We start from the raw sequence: 19,210 nt of genomic DNA on the forward strand, positions 1-19,210 counted from the left end.
CGTTCGGCAACGCATTGCCTTCTTCCTGTGTGCATGGTAATGAACCATTTCTCTGTTGAGAATAGGACGATGATAGAAAAAGTAGGAAATGAAAGCGATTGTTTCGAGTGTAAAGTGTCTTGAAAAAGGCAAATCGATGATGTTGCCTCTTAGTGTTGTTGACTTATTAACGTCTGATGCACAATCGAAATTGAAGATATCTTTCATGAATTTGATAAATGTTTCTTAATTTTTCACGTTTGTGTAAATGTAACTTGACCTATTCCATTGCAATTCCATTTACCTCCTCTTCTATATCCAAACAAAATATCTATCAAACAAATAAAATTAAAATTTTGTTTTGAAAATTGCAACCATTACATCAATATTTTCTTATGACGTTGTCACGTTAAACTATCGTCAGTAAACCGACTTTACAGACAACCTCTTTTTTTCTAGTAGCAGTCGCCCCTCAGCAGACAATGACAAACCTCCGACTGCACTTCTGCCATGGAAAAGCTCCTCATAAAAAATATCTGCCGTTCGGAGTCGGCTTGAAACTGTAGGCCCCTCCATTTGTGACACAACATCAAGGCGCACGCTACAATTGAGAGCAGGAGCTCGGCCAAACATCCAAAAAGGGTGTAAGCGCCAATTATATGGTATGTATAAGTACATATATATACTATAAATAAGGATGGTATTACTGCATTTAACAAAAGAAAAGAGAAAAAAATAGCGAAAATTTGTCTATTAAAAAAATTGCTTCAAAGGAACATTAAATCTTTATAAAAAGTGGTTCGGTTCTCGGTTCAGATCAAACATTTGTAGAACATTTCGATTCAGTCAATAAGGAAAGAAAGAAAGGGGTTCTGTGAATTCCGAATGGTAATCACGCACCAACCCATTCTGCTACGGCGGCCGCCGAATTAATTATTACCAGAATTAAATATAATAAGTAACAAAGTCGTCTTCCAATGACCAATAAAAACAATTGAGGGAAAGAAGTGGCTAAAAATGTATTTTGAAAGCACATAGAGTGAGTGCTTTTCTGGCATCTCGGTTTCGCTATTGCACGGGCTGGAAACCCACTGTGAGCACGAAATATCAATGATAGAAAGGACTTTTTCTAAGAGCGGTCGCCTTGAGAAAGCTCCTCATAAAAAACCATTTGCCGTCCGGGGGTGGCATACAACTTTAGATTTCTCTATTTGTGGAATAATATCAGGACCAATAACAAACTGGAGCAGGAGCTCGGTCAAATAACCAACAAAGGATGTAAGCGCCAATTGAGATAAGCTAACACAGCATACACATACACATGTGGTAGTGTTGATGACTAAAGCATTATGATTAATGTTTCCATTAAAAGTAATAAAATATTTGAGCAACTCTCCTTTGACCGAATATTGTACCGCAAAGCTCTGTCATTTGCTTTTTAATCTATTTAACACTTCCGCTCCCAGTATTACCTAAAGGTGACGAGAGTTAAAAAAAATTGTTTTTTTTTTCCAAAGGGATCTTGAATCAAAAAGTGGTGCCCAAATTTGTTTTAAAGAGCATTTCCAGCACAATTATTGAAAATATGAATATGTAGTAAATAATTGGTTTTTAGTAATTTTGTACAAAATATTCCATTCGTGGAAGTAAAATGTTTACATCATAAAAAATATTTTATAACAACATTTCCGCAAGGAAGTGATGTAGAAGATTGAGGGAAAAAATCTCCTATTTTACAATAAAACTTGAATCATATGAAATTTATAACGAAAACTAATGTTTTGACTAGTCGATTGATTCAATAAGCCCAAAATCGAAGATAATTTGAACAAATCATATAGAACCAGGTCTCTTTAAATGAGACCATTAGGATCATTTCAAAATTGCTGAGCACTTTGGAGAGGCATTAATAAAAAACATTGGATAATTTATTTTTATAGTAATATTTACTTTTCTTTTTTTAGATAAAGGGTTATTTCTCTGAAATTGGAATTTAACAGTAAACTTGCCAATTATTGGCTGGTCTCGATCTAAGCACCACATGAGTCATTAGCAGGCCACGAAGATATGGGTAACGAAAATTTGGGCTCGATAATTTCGGTTGAGTTCGATCGAATTCTCGAGAATTTGTGATACATTAATATCGCAACGGAAATAAGGAAATATTATGTCGCAGCGAATAAAAGCTGTTCTAAAAATGAGAAATCCTATACAAAAAATGAAGTAGTACACAATTAAATTAATACAAATAAGTAGTGCACATTTTATGTTAACTCCATTTTCCAATTACCTGATTTCAGATATATTCCTTACCAGGGAACCGGAGATCTGGAAAAACTTAACATTTAAATGGATTCCACAGGTAGATTGGTAAACGACAACTGTTGATATTTCTTCAAATAGCCCTTAAAAACTGCAGGAAATCACTTGAAGGTAATCTTAGCACCGAAGCTTGTTTTCAATAAGGCGATGGTTTCACGGGTAATATGATATATGGCATCATTCTGCTGAAACCTGAAGTTTTTTTTTAATTTTTTAAATATGATACAATTTTGCATCCACGAAATAGTTAATGATACAGTTAGAAAATGCCGTAGGGTTTTATCCTTATAATTTTTTCTACATAAAGTATGCACGAAAGATTTCTTTTTATATGGGGAAAATGCGCAAATATTATAAAAAATCAAGGAGATTTTGTAGCAACTTTAAACTTTATGTAATGAGCTATAAAATTTTTATTCTTCTTCTTCTTAATCGGCACAATAACCGCTTACGCGATTTTGGCCGAGTTTAACAAAGCGTGTCAGTCATTTCTTTCTCGTTCTAACCGGCGCCAGTTGGACACATCAAGATCTTTCCAACGTAGAGGAGGTCGTCCTCATCCTCAGCTACCACCAGCTGGTACCGCATAGAATACATTCAGAGCCGGAGCGTTTGTATCCATTCGGACGACATGACCTAGCCAACGTAGCTGCTAGATCTTTATTCGCTGTGCTATGTCTATGTCGTCTGCGATATTCGCCGTCGCAAACGTGCAAAGGCTCAAAAATCCTTTGAAGAACCAGTTTGTAAAAGGCAGCTTTATAAGCGCGGTTGTTAAGGCCGGTGATGTCAATATCATATTATAAAAAATCAGGGAGATTTTGTGGCAACTTCAAGCTTGCTTTAATAAGCCATAAAATTACATACCGCAAATCTTTTGAATTCTGATGAAAAGTTTGTGGAATTTTTCTAGTTTTTGCATAATAATAAAGAAAAAGAGAAATAGTCAAACTTCGTCAAAAAGTGTTGTGCTATTAGTGTGCATTGAAAAAAATCTGAAGTAACTTTTGTTAGAAAAGAGAACAAAACAAAATCTTGTAACTATAACTAATGGTAAAATACATCATACATAAACTTATCTCTTATTTTGGCATTTTTATCAGAGTAAATGGATATACACGAGTACGATATTGCTTGATATGGTTATTCGAGCTACCAATCGAGGAAATTGATTCCAAATACATTTTTTTTTATTAGTATTTTCATTGCAACTAGTATAACATTACATATATATACTAACGATCAATTTTTGTGGAGTTTTGTTATAACAAATAATTTATATTAATCCTCAGCAAAATACAATTCACACTTTTAACTGATTTTTATTTATTTATTAGTTTAAATCTTGAGGTTTTTTACGTTTGAGCCTTCGTTCATATTTTGTATTATCGTTAAGAATCAAGGCTTCATTGTTCACATGCTTGCTTAGTCGCTCTGCGTGCGACTTTGCAAATTTCTTTATGGGTGCCGTAACTGAATCAATATTGAGATCACGTTCTAGATCTTGTGTCCTAATATACCATGGGGCACAAACTGCATGCTTGAGTGCCTTAGTCTGAAATCTTTGTATTTGCAGTTGGTTACTATAGCTGGTGCATCCCCATAGCTGAATCGCATAGGTCCAGATAGGTTTGAGAATTTGTTTGTAAAGCAGTATCTTATTGTGTGCGGATAAAGCTGATTGCTTACCCATTAGCCAACGCATATTTTGGAATTTTAGGTCCAGTTCTTCTCATTTCTTTTTCACTTGCGCACTCCACCTAAGTTTCGTGTCGAGCGTCATACCTAGATACTTTGCTGTATTAGAGTATGGTACTTTAATGCTGTTTATGTATATTCGCCGGTAGTTGGTCTTTTTGTTTGTAAAGATGATGTGTACTGACTTTGTTTCATTCAGTTTAACGTACCATTTATTTGTTAAATTGTATATTTTATTGATAGCAAGCTGCAGTTGTGTAGTATACTCTATTTCTGTCTTTCTGACGATTATTATTGCAGTGTCATCAGCAAATGTTGCTGTAAAGCAATTTATGCTGTTCGGCAGGTCGTGAGTAAAAAGTTGATAAAGAATACCAATCAAACTTCCTTGCGGCACACCAGGTTTTATCTCTTTCAGTTGAGAGAACTCATCTTCGTGTCTGACGCGAAAATAGCGCTCGGACAGGTAGGTTTTTAAGATATTAAATCATTTTGTCGGCAGTACATTCTTTATTTTCCAAAGCAGGCCAGCATGACATACTTTATCGAAAGCTTTGGAGACATCGAGAAATACAGCAAAACAGAAATTTTTTTCTTCAAATGTGTTCTCGATGATACGAGTAATTCTGTGAATTTGGTCAATGGTTAAGAGGCGCGCGCGGAATCCAAATTGGTGTGTTGGTATTATTTGTTTATTTTCTATGATATTGCTCAGGCGTTTTATCAAAAATGTTTGTTATGATGGCCAACAATGATATTGATCGATATGATCCTACATCGTTTGGGGGCTTTCCTGGTTTTAGAATCATGATGACATCAGCTCTCTTTATTTTGCAATAGATTGGAAAGTATTGTAGTTTAAAACAAGCATTCGTTATGTTTGTTAGCTTTGTAATGATGTTTCGTGGAACTTGTTTGAGGACTTCGCCAGTTATTAAATCAAACCCTGGAGATTTCTTCGGCTTCAACTTTTGTAACTCGGCACACATCCCATCTTCAGTTATAGCCATAATTATCATTGGCTATGCCATCACTATTTAGTATTGGTGATGTTCCGCTATTGGATGTAAAGATTTTTGCTAGATAATCTGAAAATATATTTGCTTTTTCTTTGTTTGTTTTCGCCCATCCATTATTGTCTACTTTGATTGGTGGATTATGGTTAGCTGGCTATTTAAGCTTTTTGGTGCATTTCCATAGTGAGTAGTTTGTGTCTCTTTTGTTATTTAATTGCCGTGCTTAGTTTGTAAATAATTAATTTCTGTATTCTTTAATTTTACGGCTGAGATCTTTCGCTGCTTTGTTCAAAGCTGCTTTATCAACAGGTGATCTTGTTTGATGCCACTTACGCTGCATTTTTCGCTTCTTTAGCACCATTTCTTTTATATCTTTTGTGTATTTGTGGCCAGCGGAAATTTTCATTAAAGAGGTGTGCTCGACTAAGCAGAGTGTTGTATTTCACACATCAGTTTTAAAACTGCGCCATCTATCTTTGTTGTTGATTCCATTGGAAACGTATTGTCTTCAGATTCTTCTAACATTTTGCGGAAATAATCCCAGTCGTTAAATTGACTAGTTAGTTTGAGAATTGGATCACGTAACACTACCGTTTCGCTGAGAGTTAGATAGATTGGCTAGTGATCTGAATTCATGTCTAGCCCATTTTCAATATTAAAATATGCACTGGAGACTTTTCTGGTGATGAAGAAATCGATAAGGTCCAGATTTTTTTGTGGATCAGATGGCCAATACGTTGGCATCCATGAAGATGCAGTGTTACAGTTTGTTTGTTGAGGCGCCTTGAAGAGCTCCCTTCCTTTAGTGGTTGTTAGCCTAGATCCCCAATGGATATGTTTAGCATTAAAATCGCCGCCCATAATCAATTTTGTTTTATGACGCTCAATTAGATGGACATATTGATCGCATTTGATTTGGTGCTTTGGAGGACTATAAACAGCTGTGAATGCTAGATCACCTCCCGCATTAATTGTGGTGGTGGTGGCTTGGAATTCATTGGTGCTGACTTTTTCTTGTTCATAGTGTTTAATATTACTTCTAATAATTACAGCACTTCCGCCTCGTGCACTGTTGCTTGGGTGAATAGTGTGGTAAGTTTCAAAGTTTTTGATTTTGAAACAAGTTTGATTAGTGCAATGCGTCTCAGCAATTTAACAAACGTCGATTTTTTCTGGATTGAGAATCATTTCCAATTCTTGCTGGTGCTTTGGGAGACCGTTCGCGTTCCATAGCATTATTTTTAAAAAACTAGGCATGTTTAATTGACTGATAAGTTTTAAATTCAAGATTTTGCAACTTTTGCTCCAGTGATTTGTTAAATTCTTTGTGTTCTGTTAGTTTTAGCAATATTTTTGAAAGTATATTTTCTTCGTGTATAGTGATATTTTCGTTAATTTTTGCCACTTGTGAATAGGTTGGTAGGTTACTTGGTGCTGGAATTGGTATTGGTTTATGCGATATTGATTTTGTACTAGCTTCATCTTTATTTTTCTCTCTTCCTCTCGCGAATTTTTTTTAGTTCTTTGGCTACTATGCAGCCTCTGTAGCTAGCAGGGTGTGCTTCTCCGCAGTTGCAGCATGTTGGCAGCTGTTCCTTTGATTTTGTGCAGTCGATTGTTTTGTGTTTCTGCGCACATTTGACACAGCGTGGCTGCTTGCCGCAATAATTTTGAGTGTGTCCGTAGGGCTGACATGATTTGCATTGAGGAATTCATGTTGTTTGTTTAATCGCTTCAATTTTGACAACCGCATGTAAGATAGTTTTTATTTCAAATATCTTTTTAATATCTTCAATTGATTCGAATGTGAGTAGAAACATTTCTAGTGGCTCTTCGTTATCCATTTTAGCTTTTTAACTGCAATAGTGATTTTTAGGCCTTGTTTTTTAAGATCTTGTATGATATCAGTAAGATCGCACGAATGATGAAAATTTTTTGCTATAACTTTTATTGGTCTTGTTTGCTTATTTTCATAAGTGCACCAAGAAATGTTTTGTGTTGATAGCGACTTTGTAGTCTTTATATACTCATCTGGATCAAATGTATTTATGTTATAGATCTTATTGTTCAGAAGTTTAGTAGAGAACGCATTGCTAGACCCGTTTTTTACAATGTTGAACAGGTCTTGGTACTCACATTCAGATGTTACCATAATTGGTGGCGGACGTGGGGCTTTTTTATCATCTTGTGGTGTTTTATTGTTGGCTATTACTGTCTTCAAATTTGAATTTGAACCTATTTGTTCAGGTGAATTGACAGCTTTTCGTATTTTAGATGGACGCTTTTTTAAGATCCAGTCCGTTTCTCGATCTAGCTCTTCTTCATCGGTTTCGTATTGAGGTGGAGTTTTATTTTGCTGTGCACTGTTGGTTTTACTAGTGACCACAGTTTGAGCTTTTTGTCTAGCGTTTTCTATTTTTAGCTGCTGTAGCTCATTTTTTAATTCAGCACAAATTTGCTTCATATTTGGTAGTTGTTCCGATAAGTTTTTAATTTCTTCTTTCACTATATTTTCTTGTTTTTTAATAGATTTCCACCTATAGATGGTGTGTTAATAGTGGCTCGATTTTTTAATGAATTACCCGGTGCAGGTGTTCTTTGCAAATTCATTTTTTTTATTTTTTTTTTATTTAAATGGCAGCCCCGGCATCGATAATGCAGGTGATGTTAAGATTTCTATGGCAGTGCATAGGTAGCGCGCCACACAGTATTTAATTTTGATAAAAAAGAGCAGCTGAAGACCGCTCTCCTCTTTTTGCCGCGATTGTTTCAGTTTTTTATGATTTTTTTTTTGTTTTGCTTACTTATCTATTTGTTTACTTATCAATATGTTTGAATTGATTTTGCTGATCACCATGATTTTGCTGATGTCCAGGATGGGTATCCAATCGCTGGTACCTAGTCACGGTAACTTTTGGTTTAATTTGATACTTTAAAATTGTTTAAATACATAGATAATTCATTTAGAGCACAAGTTCGACACGTCCACTCTCGGCAACTGCTCTCTCATTTTATCAAGAAGCTTTTAGTGATTGAGATTTTTCTTTCCCAAAAATTCAGGGCGTGGCAACACTGTGGGTTGGTGGACTAGTCTTACACCAAATGTAACAAGTTTATTTATTCATTAAGCCAGTGAGCCAAAAGTGAAACTCATAAACCAACTCAAATTGGCAGTTTTAATGGGTTTTTATGTGCGCTGATTTTGGTAATAAATTTCCACAATTTGGGTATGGAAGGAGAAAAAATAAATAAACACATTAACTAAGAAACAAAAACAACCAAGCATAAACTTTACTTACATATTTTATACATACGAGGTGTGTTCAAAAAATAAGGTGAATTTTCATTTATCTCAAAAAATATCTATTTATTCATCAATTTCTAATTTAGCTCCTTCAAAGTAGTCCCCCTCAGATATAATACACATGTGCCAGCGTTGTTTCCAATCTTGGAAGTAGTTGTGATATACACTATTTGCATGTCCTTGAATCGCTGAGAGGGGATTCGGTTTTAATCTCCTCAATTGTCGCAAGCCGCCGTCCTTTCATGGGTCTATCCAATCTTGGGAACAGGAAAAAGTCGCCAAATCTGGTGAATACGGTGGCTGAGGTATGAAAACGGTGTTGTTTTTGGTCAAATAATTTGTCACAAGCAAAGATGAGTGGGCGTTTTTTTCGTATTGCTTCACGCAAACGGCGCATAACTTCAAGACAATACTCCTTATTTACCGTACGACATTGGGGTAAGAACTCCTGATACACTACGTCATTGTAATCGAAGAAAAAAGTTAGCAAAACCTTAACATTTGATCCAATTAGACGAGCTGTTTTTGGTCTTGGCTCTCCTGGACTCTTCTATTGGGACAGTGGGCTTTGGGTATATACCCATGATTTGTCATCAGTTATGACGCTTTTAAGCAAGTCTGGATCATCGTTGACGTCATTCAACAATTCCTGAGGGATGCTCATGCGACTTTGTTTTTGGTAAAAATTCAGCAATTTTGGAACGAACTTAGTTGCCACACGCTTCATTTCCAAAATTTCCGAAATTAACCGATATGCCGACATCCTCAACAACTACTCTAATTGTGATTCAACGATTCTCCATAACAATTTTCTTCACTCTCTCAACATTTTCATCGGTTGCCGCGTCATTCACATCTTCTCGGCCTTCTGTGAAAATCTTGTACTACTTGTAAGCATTTTTCTGACTCAGAGTATCTCAGAGTGTTTTTGAGCACTTAATTCCTTTCATTTTCTTCGATAGCAAACCACTTGCCTTATTTATGTCTCTCACAAACAAACTAAACACTGCTATATTGCTAAAACCGTAAACATGTCTTCAAGACGAGTGTACTAACATAAAAAAATAATAATCGAAAGTCAAATATACGTAACCCGCAAAATTTGAAATTTCACCTTATTTTTTGAACACGCCTCGCAAATATATTGGTTAGGTGATGTTTTTCAAAAAACGTTAAAAAATACATTTGGAGCTCAACTGAAATGTGTAGGTAAAATTAAAGACTAAATTGTCTCTAAATTTACATTCATATTTATTCAATTACATAGCGGTCATCCTTCGGCAGGTAATGTCAAACCTCCACATAAATACAGTAATCATCTGCCGTTGGGAAGCGGTGTATAATTGTAAGCCAATTCATTTGTGGAACAACATCAGGACTCAGAATAGAAATTAGAGAAGCCAAATACCCAACAAACGATGTAATCGCTAAATGCAGTCCCTCAACTTTGCTGATCACGTGCGTTTATAGAACTCGCTTTTGAAGTTAAATCTCGTAGATTGTAGAAGAGAACTTTGGTCGAGTCCTATTTTTTGTTTTACGAAGATTGTGGCGAGATGTAGATAAGTAGATGTCTTAGTCGGGAACCTGCGCAATTTTGACATAAGCTGGTGCTATTGTATTGAAATATTTATTGGCCTCTAAGTGCCTATCTGAGGTGGTTTAAATTTTTCTTTCACATGAAAGAAGAGTATTGGCGTAGCAGCTTCCTTTTGTATTGCTAAGTGTAGAGGTAGTAGATTTAAAAGCGCTTCCATCCCAGCAGTTAGGGAAGTTCTCATATCCCCTGTTATGCTTAGGCACGCCGGCCTTTGTAGTCTACACAGTTTTGATATAGCTGTTATTTGATTGGTTTTTGTCTACTATACCAATGCACCATGTGGTAGGATAGGTCTTACCATTTGAGTGTCGATCCAGAAGGTAATTTTAGGGCTCAGGTCCCAGGATTTAGTTTTTTGTTTTTTTGACCGAAGGTTTTTCGTTGCGTTTTTTATTCCTGAGTTTTGGTAGGCCTCTTAGGAGAGTTTTTTGTCCAGGATAATTCCTAGATATTTAACCTCTCCTTTAGAGGTACCTCGATTCCATTTATTTCCAGAGTGGATATATTTAATACCTTTTCCTGGTAAATGGGACAATGTTGGTTTTGGTGGGGTTTATTACTGGTTCCTCTTTCTTACACCATTCTCAGGTTGTATAAGTATTTAAAGCTTCTTGAATCAAATCATTTATGGTCATTTAGTGATTGCCTTTAATTACTACAGAAATTCCATCTGCATATCCTATTGTTTTGTACCCTTTATTGTTAAGGGTTTGTACTAGGTTTTCAGTGGCGATAATACCACTCCTTGTGGTCATCCTTTCCCGGCTTAAGGTAGCTTTGTGTGTTTATCTATAGTTTAGTATGTCGCCTACCTATTTGACAATTGCTAGATCAGCCCCGCTAGCTTTTTCTAGTCACGAATAACTGCGTGCATTGTTTGACTCTTTTTGATATGCAAATTGCAGCTTATGGAGTGGGGTTAGGTAATAGTCCAATAGTTTCTCCATGATTCTCAATATGAAAGACGTAAGATTGATTGGTCTATAGGATTTAAGAGATTCAGGAAACCTATTACCTCCCCTTGGTAGGAATAATACCTTAACCTCTTAGGAACCAAGGAAATATTAAATACATACTCTATGATCAGGAAGTACCGGGAATGTTTAAATAAAACAAAACAGAGTTAAATTTCAGGAAAATTTATTTTATCTCTTTCGAAATATGCCCCATTTGAAGCAACACACATGTGCCAACGTTTAACCCAGTCCTCCATGCCCCCCTGGTAGGCCGACGAAGGGATGGCCTTGAGCTCCTTCGTCGCATTCTCTTTGATCTCCTCTATCGACTGAAATCTCCTTCCACGAAGTGGTAACCTCAACTTGGGAAACAAAAAAAAAATCGCACGGGGCATATCAGGAGATCACGGTGCTCGCACGATGGTATTTACTTGGTGCATGGTCAAATAATCCACAATGTGGGCTCGGTGCGATGGCGCGTTATCATCATGCAAAATCCGAGAATTGTTTGCCCACATTTCCGGCCGTTTGCGACATACAGCATCTCTCAAACGATCTAATGGCGCTAAAAAGTGACAGATGTGTGTCTTACAGTCATACCAACATAAGAAAAAAATATGGTTCCCACGTGCGCGGTTCGTTTAAACTAAACATTCCCGGTACTTTTTGATCATAGGGTATATAAATAAATAAACAAATAAATAAATAAATAAATAATATGCATCCGTATTTGTGTGGCTTATTTAAACGATTTTTTTAAAGCGTTGGATTCATTTAAGCCAGAAATTTTAAAAGTATTTGTAGCTAACGTGCGCTCACCTCTAATGTGTCATATTTCTTTAATGTGTCACTTTTCCTGTTTCCTTTTTCACCTCCTTCTTTGAAGAGTTTCTTTAATTATAAAGAACACAATATAGGGGAACAGAGAGGGTTTCATATAAAAAGTGAAAAAAATTAATCCGACAAAAACTAAGTAACGAATCTGGCATGCGGATTGATATATGTATGTATATACGCACTTACTACGTACATACATAGATACTATATTAGCTAATACCTGAAATGCGTGGTAACGTTAATCAAAGAAGATATGGTACGCTTATTGTTTTTGAAATGCTTTTGGATACACAAAAGCTTTTGTTTTCCTTCTGTGTGTACACAAAAAATTAAAAGGTTTTCCGCCTCATGACTTTATCCAAGCAACTTGTAATAATTTTTCTTGCAATTTGATTTGAGTATTTATTTGCTTATTTAAAATGAAATATATGACTTTAAATATATGTATACAGACACTCACTCCTTAATTCATATAGATATATATATATATATAATTGGCGCTTACACCCTTTTTAGGTGTTTGGCCGAGCTCCTCCTCCTATTTGTGACGTGCGGCTTGATGTTGTTCCGAAAATGGAGGGCCCTACAGTTTTAAGCCGACACCGAATCGCAGATATTTTTTTAATGAGGAGCATCTACACTCGGAGGTTAGCCATTGCTTGCCGAGGAGCGGCCGCTATTGAAATAAACGTGTTCTATCATTTTGCTGTTTCTTGCGCGGAGATTCGAATCTACGTACTCCCGAATGGTAGTCACGCACCAGAGAACTGCACCGGTTGAGTGCAAAACATTCATACGCTTCGCTTGAACAAAAAACAGGCCTTTGCGTTCAAACAATCGAACTTGTTCAAATAAGTTATTGTCATTGTTTATTTCAGCTCAATCAAATCATGTGCTGCGTTTTAGCTCTCCGATGTTATCACCAATTGTCTTCATAGCAGCCGTTTCGGGTATTTGCTCGAAGACATTAGATCATACTTGTTGACTGAGCTGAACTACGCGTTCGCCTGCATGAGCTGACTGCACTTGACCAAATATTTTGGTTCAATTGACTGAATGTGAGCAAGAAATTTACCGTATGAACAACTCAAGAAAACAGTGAGCCATGCAGGTCTCTGTCACGCACCAACCCATTCGCTTATGCAACTAATGCATATTCCCTAAATATGTATTAGAGTGCCCCAAGAGTATAAGCTGAAGAAAAATTTGTATGCAAAATTTATTATTCATGCCCCTTGTGATAATTATCATCTTTATTTCTGATTTATACTACCCTGCAAAACGTTAGATTTTCTAGCAAAATAATTTCTGTATGGCCTGAAATTTTAATTGAAGAAACTTTTTAAATTCGTCTGACAAGGCATATGATGAACATTAAATTCATGTATTCAATTGTCCAAAAATAAAATTTGTTCCTCCTTACTAAACAAATAACATTCATAATATAAATAATGTTCTAGTGCTTTACTTGTCTTATCTGGTTGATATATTAGCTGCAAAAAGCATATGATCTATAGAAAACGGAATATGTAAGATGGCATATGTACGATAAGAAAATTTTACTGAAACGCAAAATTCAGGGACATATTTTGCTCACGTTCGGCCCTGTCGATCGAAAATTTTTGGTAATGGCCTCCAAATAGAGCGAAGAAGTACAGTCAACAGTAATTTTAGCGTGTAAGGGTCCGTAAAACTGGAGCTACTCCGTCATATAAACATTAAGAAATAATAGGATTTGTTAAGAAAATAAAGAAAGTGGTGATTTTCATCACCACATAACAAATTTGTCTATATCTGCTTAAAGCTTACATACATCAGCTCAGTTATTTAGAGCGGACAAATTTTTAAGTCATCAGCATATAACAGAAAATTAGCAATTAGAAGCATTTGCTGCTGTCGTTGATAAATAACACAAGTAGTAGCGGACCTTAAACAGAGAATATACAATACATTCCTATTCCTACATTCCATTGCCGTTAAAACAGAGTGAAACTTAATCGATGATATTTTATATAATAAAATATTTTGAGTAACTCTGTGGAAAGCTTTGGAAAAATCCGCGTGTGAGGATCATCCACTGACGAATCCATGCTGATTGCACGAAACTATGACATCTTTCTTTGACAACCATTTCAAAAAGCTTAGAAATTTTCAAGGGCTTTAAAATTGGGCGATAATTATTTAATTACTCACTTCATTGCGGATATGCTTATTCATTTCCAGTTATTGATGAAAGTTCCTTAAGATTCCTTTAGAGGTGAAATAACTGCCGGACATTTCTTTAGAAAAAATACAGAACTCCCATCGATATCAGTCTGTGAGGAGCTAAAATTTTTTTTTTTTTTTTTTTTTTTAATACCGAAATATTCCACCAAACTAATTTTTTGTCCCTTAATGTCCCTTGAAGGGTTTGAGAGAAAGATTCTGCGGAAGATTTTTGGACCTTGAATTTTTTAAACAGCTTATTTCTCATGTTTTTAAGCTCAGCTGGAACCACATTAACACCGATAATAATGCCAGCCTTGAAATCCAATAGAGAATCTCTCTTACCAATAAGTGCTACTTTCGACTAAGTAGGCAGTTGAGTAGCAAAGTCCTCTCTCGACGAACAAAACTAACACTTTATAAGTACCTTTATAACTAACGCTTAAGCGGTTATAGCGCCAATCAAGAAAAAGAAGAAGTCCGTAGTTGTACCACGGGAGTTTCAAAGGCCTTTCTCGAATTAAGGGAATATTTTGTAAACAAATTTCGAAACATAAGATTTAGATGTTGGAAAGGAATCAGAGATCTTCAAACCCGAGAAAAAGCCAAACCAGTTAAAATTAAACAGTATGTCATTCAATCGTGAAAATTCACATTCCTTTAGAAGGAAAGCTAAGAATGAACGGGAAAATTATTTTAGGATACATTCCGCCAGTTCGTTTCGAGTTAAATATTTTTCAGGAACGCTCCACTCATCTTTCAACATTAGGACATCTAGCGGTATGAGGGCACCAAGTTTATAAGCATAACTTTGCTGTGACGTAAATGTAGATGAGGTGTGTGAGAGAACTAAGGAGAGAAAGTCAAAATTGTGAAGATTTATAAGCTAAATAAAGAAGAGAATAGAAAGCAAAATATTGTCTATGACTCAAAATAGTCTAGAATTACTTCAGCTCAACAACTGATACGGCCACTGAGACCCGAGTAGCGAAAAAACGATATGTACATCTTCTACATTCGTGGCTATTAACCGAACTTGTGATTCCAGCAGTTCTGTTGTGAGGTTCGCTTATGTTTTTGGTAAATATAACAACAAAATGCACAACTTAAATGAAATAATAATGATTTACAACAAAACTGAACACCCGATTTGTCTTTGAAGTCGGAAATTATGCTCTTTTAGGTTTTCGGAAAATTCAAGGTAGAACTTTAACAGAACTTATTGGCCCCTATTATGAGTTACATTCGATCTTCGATATTCGCTGGTTGTCGAAGATCGAAAATCGAATGTCAATTTGGTATTATGAGCGGTGCAACCCTATCGAAATTTTCGTTGTTTACCGAATTTAGAGTCGAATGCAATTTTGCTTTCGATTGTGCAGCGTATTGTGGGAAAACTTGTTAAAGTGTAAGTTGTTTGCGATTATTTATGGTTTAATAGTAACCAAATAATAAATACATATATACTAATTTTGTTAATTTTATGCAGGTCGAAAGTCGTGAGTACCAAACAACAATTAGAAAGGCGAATCCACAATTCGCAAAAGGGATGTGCACCAAAGTTCAAGCAGCAAAAAAATGGGAGGAATTTACAACGGAGCTGAATTGCTTGGGACCACCAATGAGAACGGCAGCAAAATGGATTAATCTTAATAATGGGTTCTTTTTGTGATGTTTATAGAAATACATTTTTGTTTTCCCTTGGCAGGTGTGGGCTGAAATACGTAGAGGAACTGAAATACATATTTTTTTCGAATGAAGAATAATTGAATAAAGAAAATTTATAACAAAAACAATTTATATAAAAAACAGAAACTGTGGCGTAAAGGTTTCTATTTAATACTTTTTAGATTTTTCTATAATATTCTCAAAATTTCATTTCTTATGTTTTCTGCTTCTCCGTTATTTGACTCCACTTCAATATCTTCAGCATCTCGTACACAGTGGGTTGAGCAAGTCCTAGCATACCTTCATTACCAATACTCAATTGGTACGATCCCTGAGCACAAAATCGCTGAACTGTGGCTAGCTTTAACATATTTGCAATGGATTTGTATCGGGTGCACTGCTGCAACTGGTTTTCTTTACTGGACAGTAGGTTCATAAACGCCTCTTTAGATAATCTAAAGTTCTATAAAAATCTGTAAGGAAATTTCTGTAATATTAAGTACGTCAACACATTTTGAAAATTGTAAACTTACTCAGTGGAAGCCATTTCTCGGGGGTTGGGTGCGCCCCTCAACTGTTTTCTACTTCTAGCTAGTTCCACTAATCTTTCATAGTCCGATGAATCGTCGAACCACAACTCCGTTGTACTCATTTTCACAAAAAATACTTTTTTTAACTTTTAAAAATGTTGTTAGCAAAGAATTTCAACACAATCGGTTGTTCTTTTATTTTGATTTGCTGTATCAGCTGAGAAAAAATGATCTATTGTAAATGCGTCGAGCGATCGAAATTCACAATAGTCCTATTCTTCAACGAATGAGCACCATAATACCAAATGAAAATTCGTTCGATCAGCACTTTCGACTACAGTCGAAGATCGAATGTTGCTCATAATAAGGGCCATTGACGCCGAAAGTTTTGAAAATTCATCAAAGGATACTTTTATCATTTAAACAAAATGTTTGCTGAGGTGAAATATAATACATATACACATACATATATTAAACACATTGTATGGTGCATACAAGCGTTCATTCTAAAAGCAGAATATTATGCTCGAATCCAAAGTAAGAATAAGTAGTTGAAAAGTTGGCTTGTTTTGCATTACGATTCAGATATACATATGTGGCACTGCAAAAAAATTTTATGTGCACACATATATTTGTACACAGAATTGCTGAAATTTTTCTTTGAAAATTGCGGTTTTGATATCAATTAATTTTTAATCACTGAAATGCATAGTCTGATATGCTAAATTTTTAATGAGCTAATCTATTGAATTTGTCGATTGTCACAAATACTGACCTTAATTGACTTGCAGTGACGGTTGTCTTGTTTTGTATTGAACTTCCATGTTTGACAGCAACTCAAAAATTGGGTTTCGACGGGTATATGTGATGCACTCACGCCAGAATCTTATTAGCTTAATAAACGCACTAGCATAGCTAATTTTAACTTCAACATGACACATTTTTTGCACTCACTAAAACCTTGTTCAACCGTGTTTAGAACTATTTTTTCGTCAATTCAAATTTGATTTTAAACGAATTATTGTAAATACAACTTTATTTTATTTTTTTTGAGAATATGCAAAACAATACATTTAAGTATGTTCGCAATGGATTTTATTGTTTCTGATACCGAAAAATTTTCCCTAATCCTGTGATTAGTTCAAATCGGTGCTCCACTCCGGTGCAGCTACACTCATGTCGATTTTGGCACTATACCGATAAATGAAAACTGCGAATTCGCACTTTGCGAAGTCAACAATTTAAATCTCCGATGCAAGAGCGAGGTCATGTTGCGTATACGACATGTTGAACGACCGTATGCGGAAGCTGAGATGGGTAATGACACCACGAAATCTGGGAGAGCGACATAGTATGACAAATATACACACACACTTATGAAATTGAAATATTGGTTTAAGCCGTTCACCCGGTTAGTATGCGATGAAGGCACTCATCAGCGAGAGCGGAAAGAAGCCATACGCATGCCCACCTCGTACCCGATGTTACGCTCTTTCTGTTTGGCTTAATGTCTACGCCAAAGTGCCCAAAATAATGCCGAATACATACGTGCATGTATAAATACAAGCGTTATATTGCAGTCACTTACCATTGTTACATTGCTGCGTAAGTATATTTCAAATATACGAATGTGGTTATCTATGTAAGTCCTTAGATTTAGCAATTTCGATTCATACTATGAACTTCAAACGCTCATTGTACCCGTACGAATACTGATACGGGCCTTTGTATGAATATAAATATGTAGGTATAGGTATACATAAACCTTCGTGAATTAAGGTGGAGAATGTTTATAGCGCAACAGCATCGACAGTGTCGAAACAAAAACAGCTCTAAACAATTTATAACTGTATTCAAAGTAGTACAAAGTGGTTACATAATGCGACAGTTCGGACAGTTGCTTATATGCCTGAATAACGATTTATTTTACTGTATATGTAGAAATTAAGAGAAAGCGGGCCTCTTAGGACGTGTAAGTAGATTATAATGTGAATTCTGCCAACGCTGCTGGCAACAAAAAATGAGTCACATACGAGAAAAATGGCTGAGAAAGATGGCGGCCAAATTGCTGTGGGCCGGAGTAAACGATCATTAAGACCGGATTAATGGTAAAGAGGGGTTTGTATTGTGTTTGGAGAGAACCATTTACCATGAACTCCTCCTACTGGACTAAACACTAAATTCAGAAAACAAAAATGTCAGTCTGGCCACATTGCAGCAGTATTACTCGTTATGTGTTCGGGATCAAGGCAAGATACCACGTTTCTCATCTTTCGGACACAATATACTCCAAGTCCTTCGAAAAGCTTTTTTAGTCCAGATCCCTCTTACTTTAGCACAAACTCTACTACGCGAAAGTACTTGGGTACTGCCACAAAGCCAGTGAGAAACTTAAAACTTCTCGCTGCTAGATACAAACACTAGACTCAACTTTGATGAAAACTTCACGAACAGACGAAAAGCACGAACGCGTGAGGTAAAGCCCCAAGACGAGCCCAAACAGATGTCAAGTCGATATCGAGCAACGATATTGCCACTTTCTGATGCCCCTATTGGTCGCAAAACAATAACCCCAATACACAATTAAGAGAAGAACCTGGACGCAGGTATCTGGGTATCTTAAACGCATAAACACGACCCCACCTTGATGAAATTCATTGACAGTCCCAGGGTGGAATCCGTCGAGAGGGGAGGAATATTATCTGGTTAGTGGGAGCATGCCACTGGTGGGACGGTACCTTTGATGATATTTCTGCCATTTTCAATTTTAACTTCCTCTGGAAAAAAAGGCACGAGCCAAAAAAGTCTTGCGGTATTTCCGCAAGCTTGTCTTTGTAAGCGCGTAGTTCTAGTTGTATTCGTCGCATCGGTTCACGCCAGAGCTTTTTGGAAAGCTCTTTTCACGTGCTAACACGTGTTTGATTAATTGTTGTTTGCTTTTAGTCGTTCGTAAGTTATAGCGTCGCAAACATGGAGCAAAATAAAGAGAAAATACGGCATATTTCACAGTACTACTACGATAAAGGCAAAAATGCATCTCATGCTGCCAATAAAATTTGTGCAGTTTATGGACCCGATACAGTTTCCATTTCCAC

At 36.1% G+C, this 19,210-nt stretch overlaps 1 protein-coding gene across 1 annotated transcript in view; it reads right to left on the reverse strand.

Annotated features, from left to right (window-relative positions):
- Positions 1–17,073, reverse strand: part of LOC128858622 (fibroblast growth factor receptor 1-A) — a 72,894-nt gene extending 55,821 nt beyond the window's left edge. The window contains exon 1 of the mRNA XM_054095041.1: positions 16,891–17,073. The gene's annotated coding sequence lies outside the window, so the exon portion shown is untranslated. The remainder of the gene's footprint in view (positions 1–16,890) is intronic.
- Positions 17,074–19,210: the final 2,137 nt, after the last annotated feature.

The sequence above is a fragment of the Anastrepha ludens genome, chromosome 3, assembly GCF_028408465.1.
Source record: "Anastrepha ludens isolate Willacy chromosome 3, idAnaLude1.1, whole genome shotgun sequence".
Taxonomy (NCBI): Eukaryota; Metazoa; Arthropoda; class Insecta; order Diptera; family Tephritidae; genus Anastrepha; species Anastrepha ludens.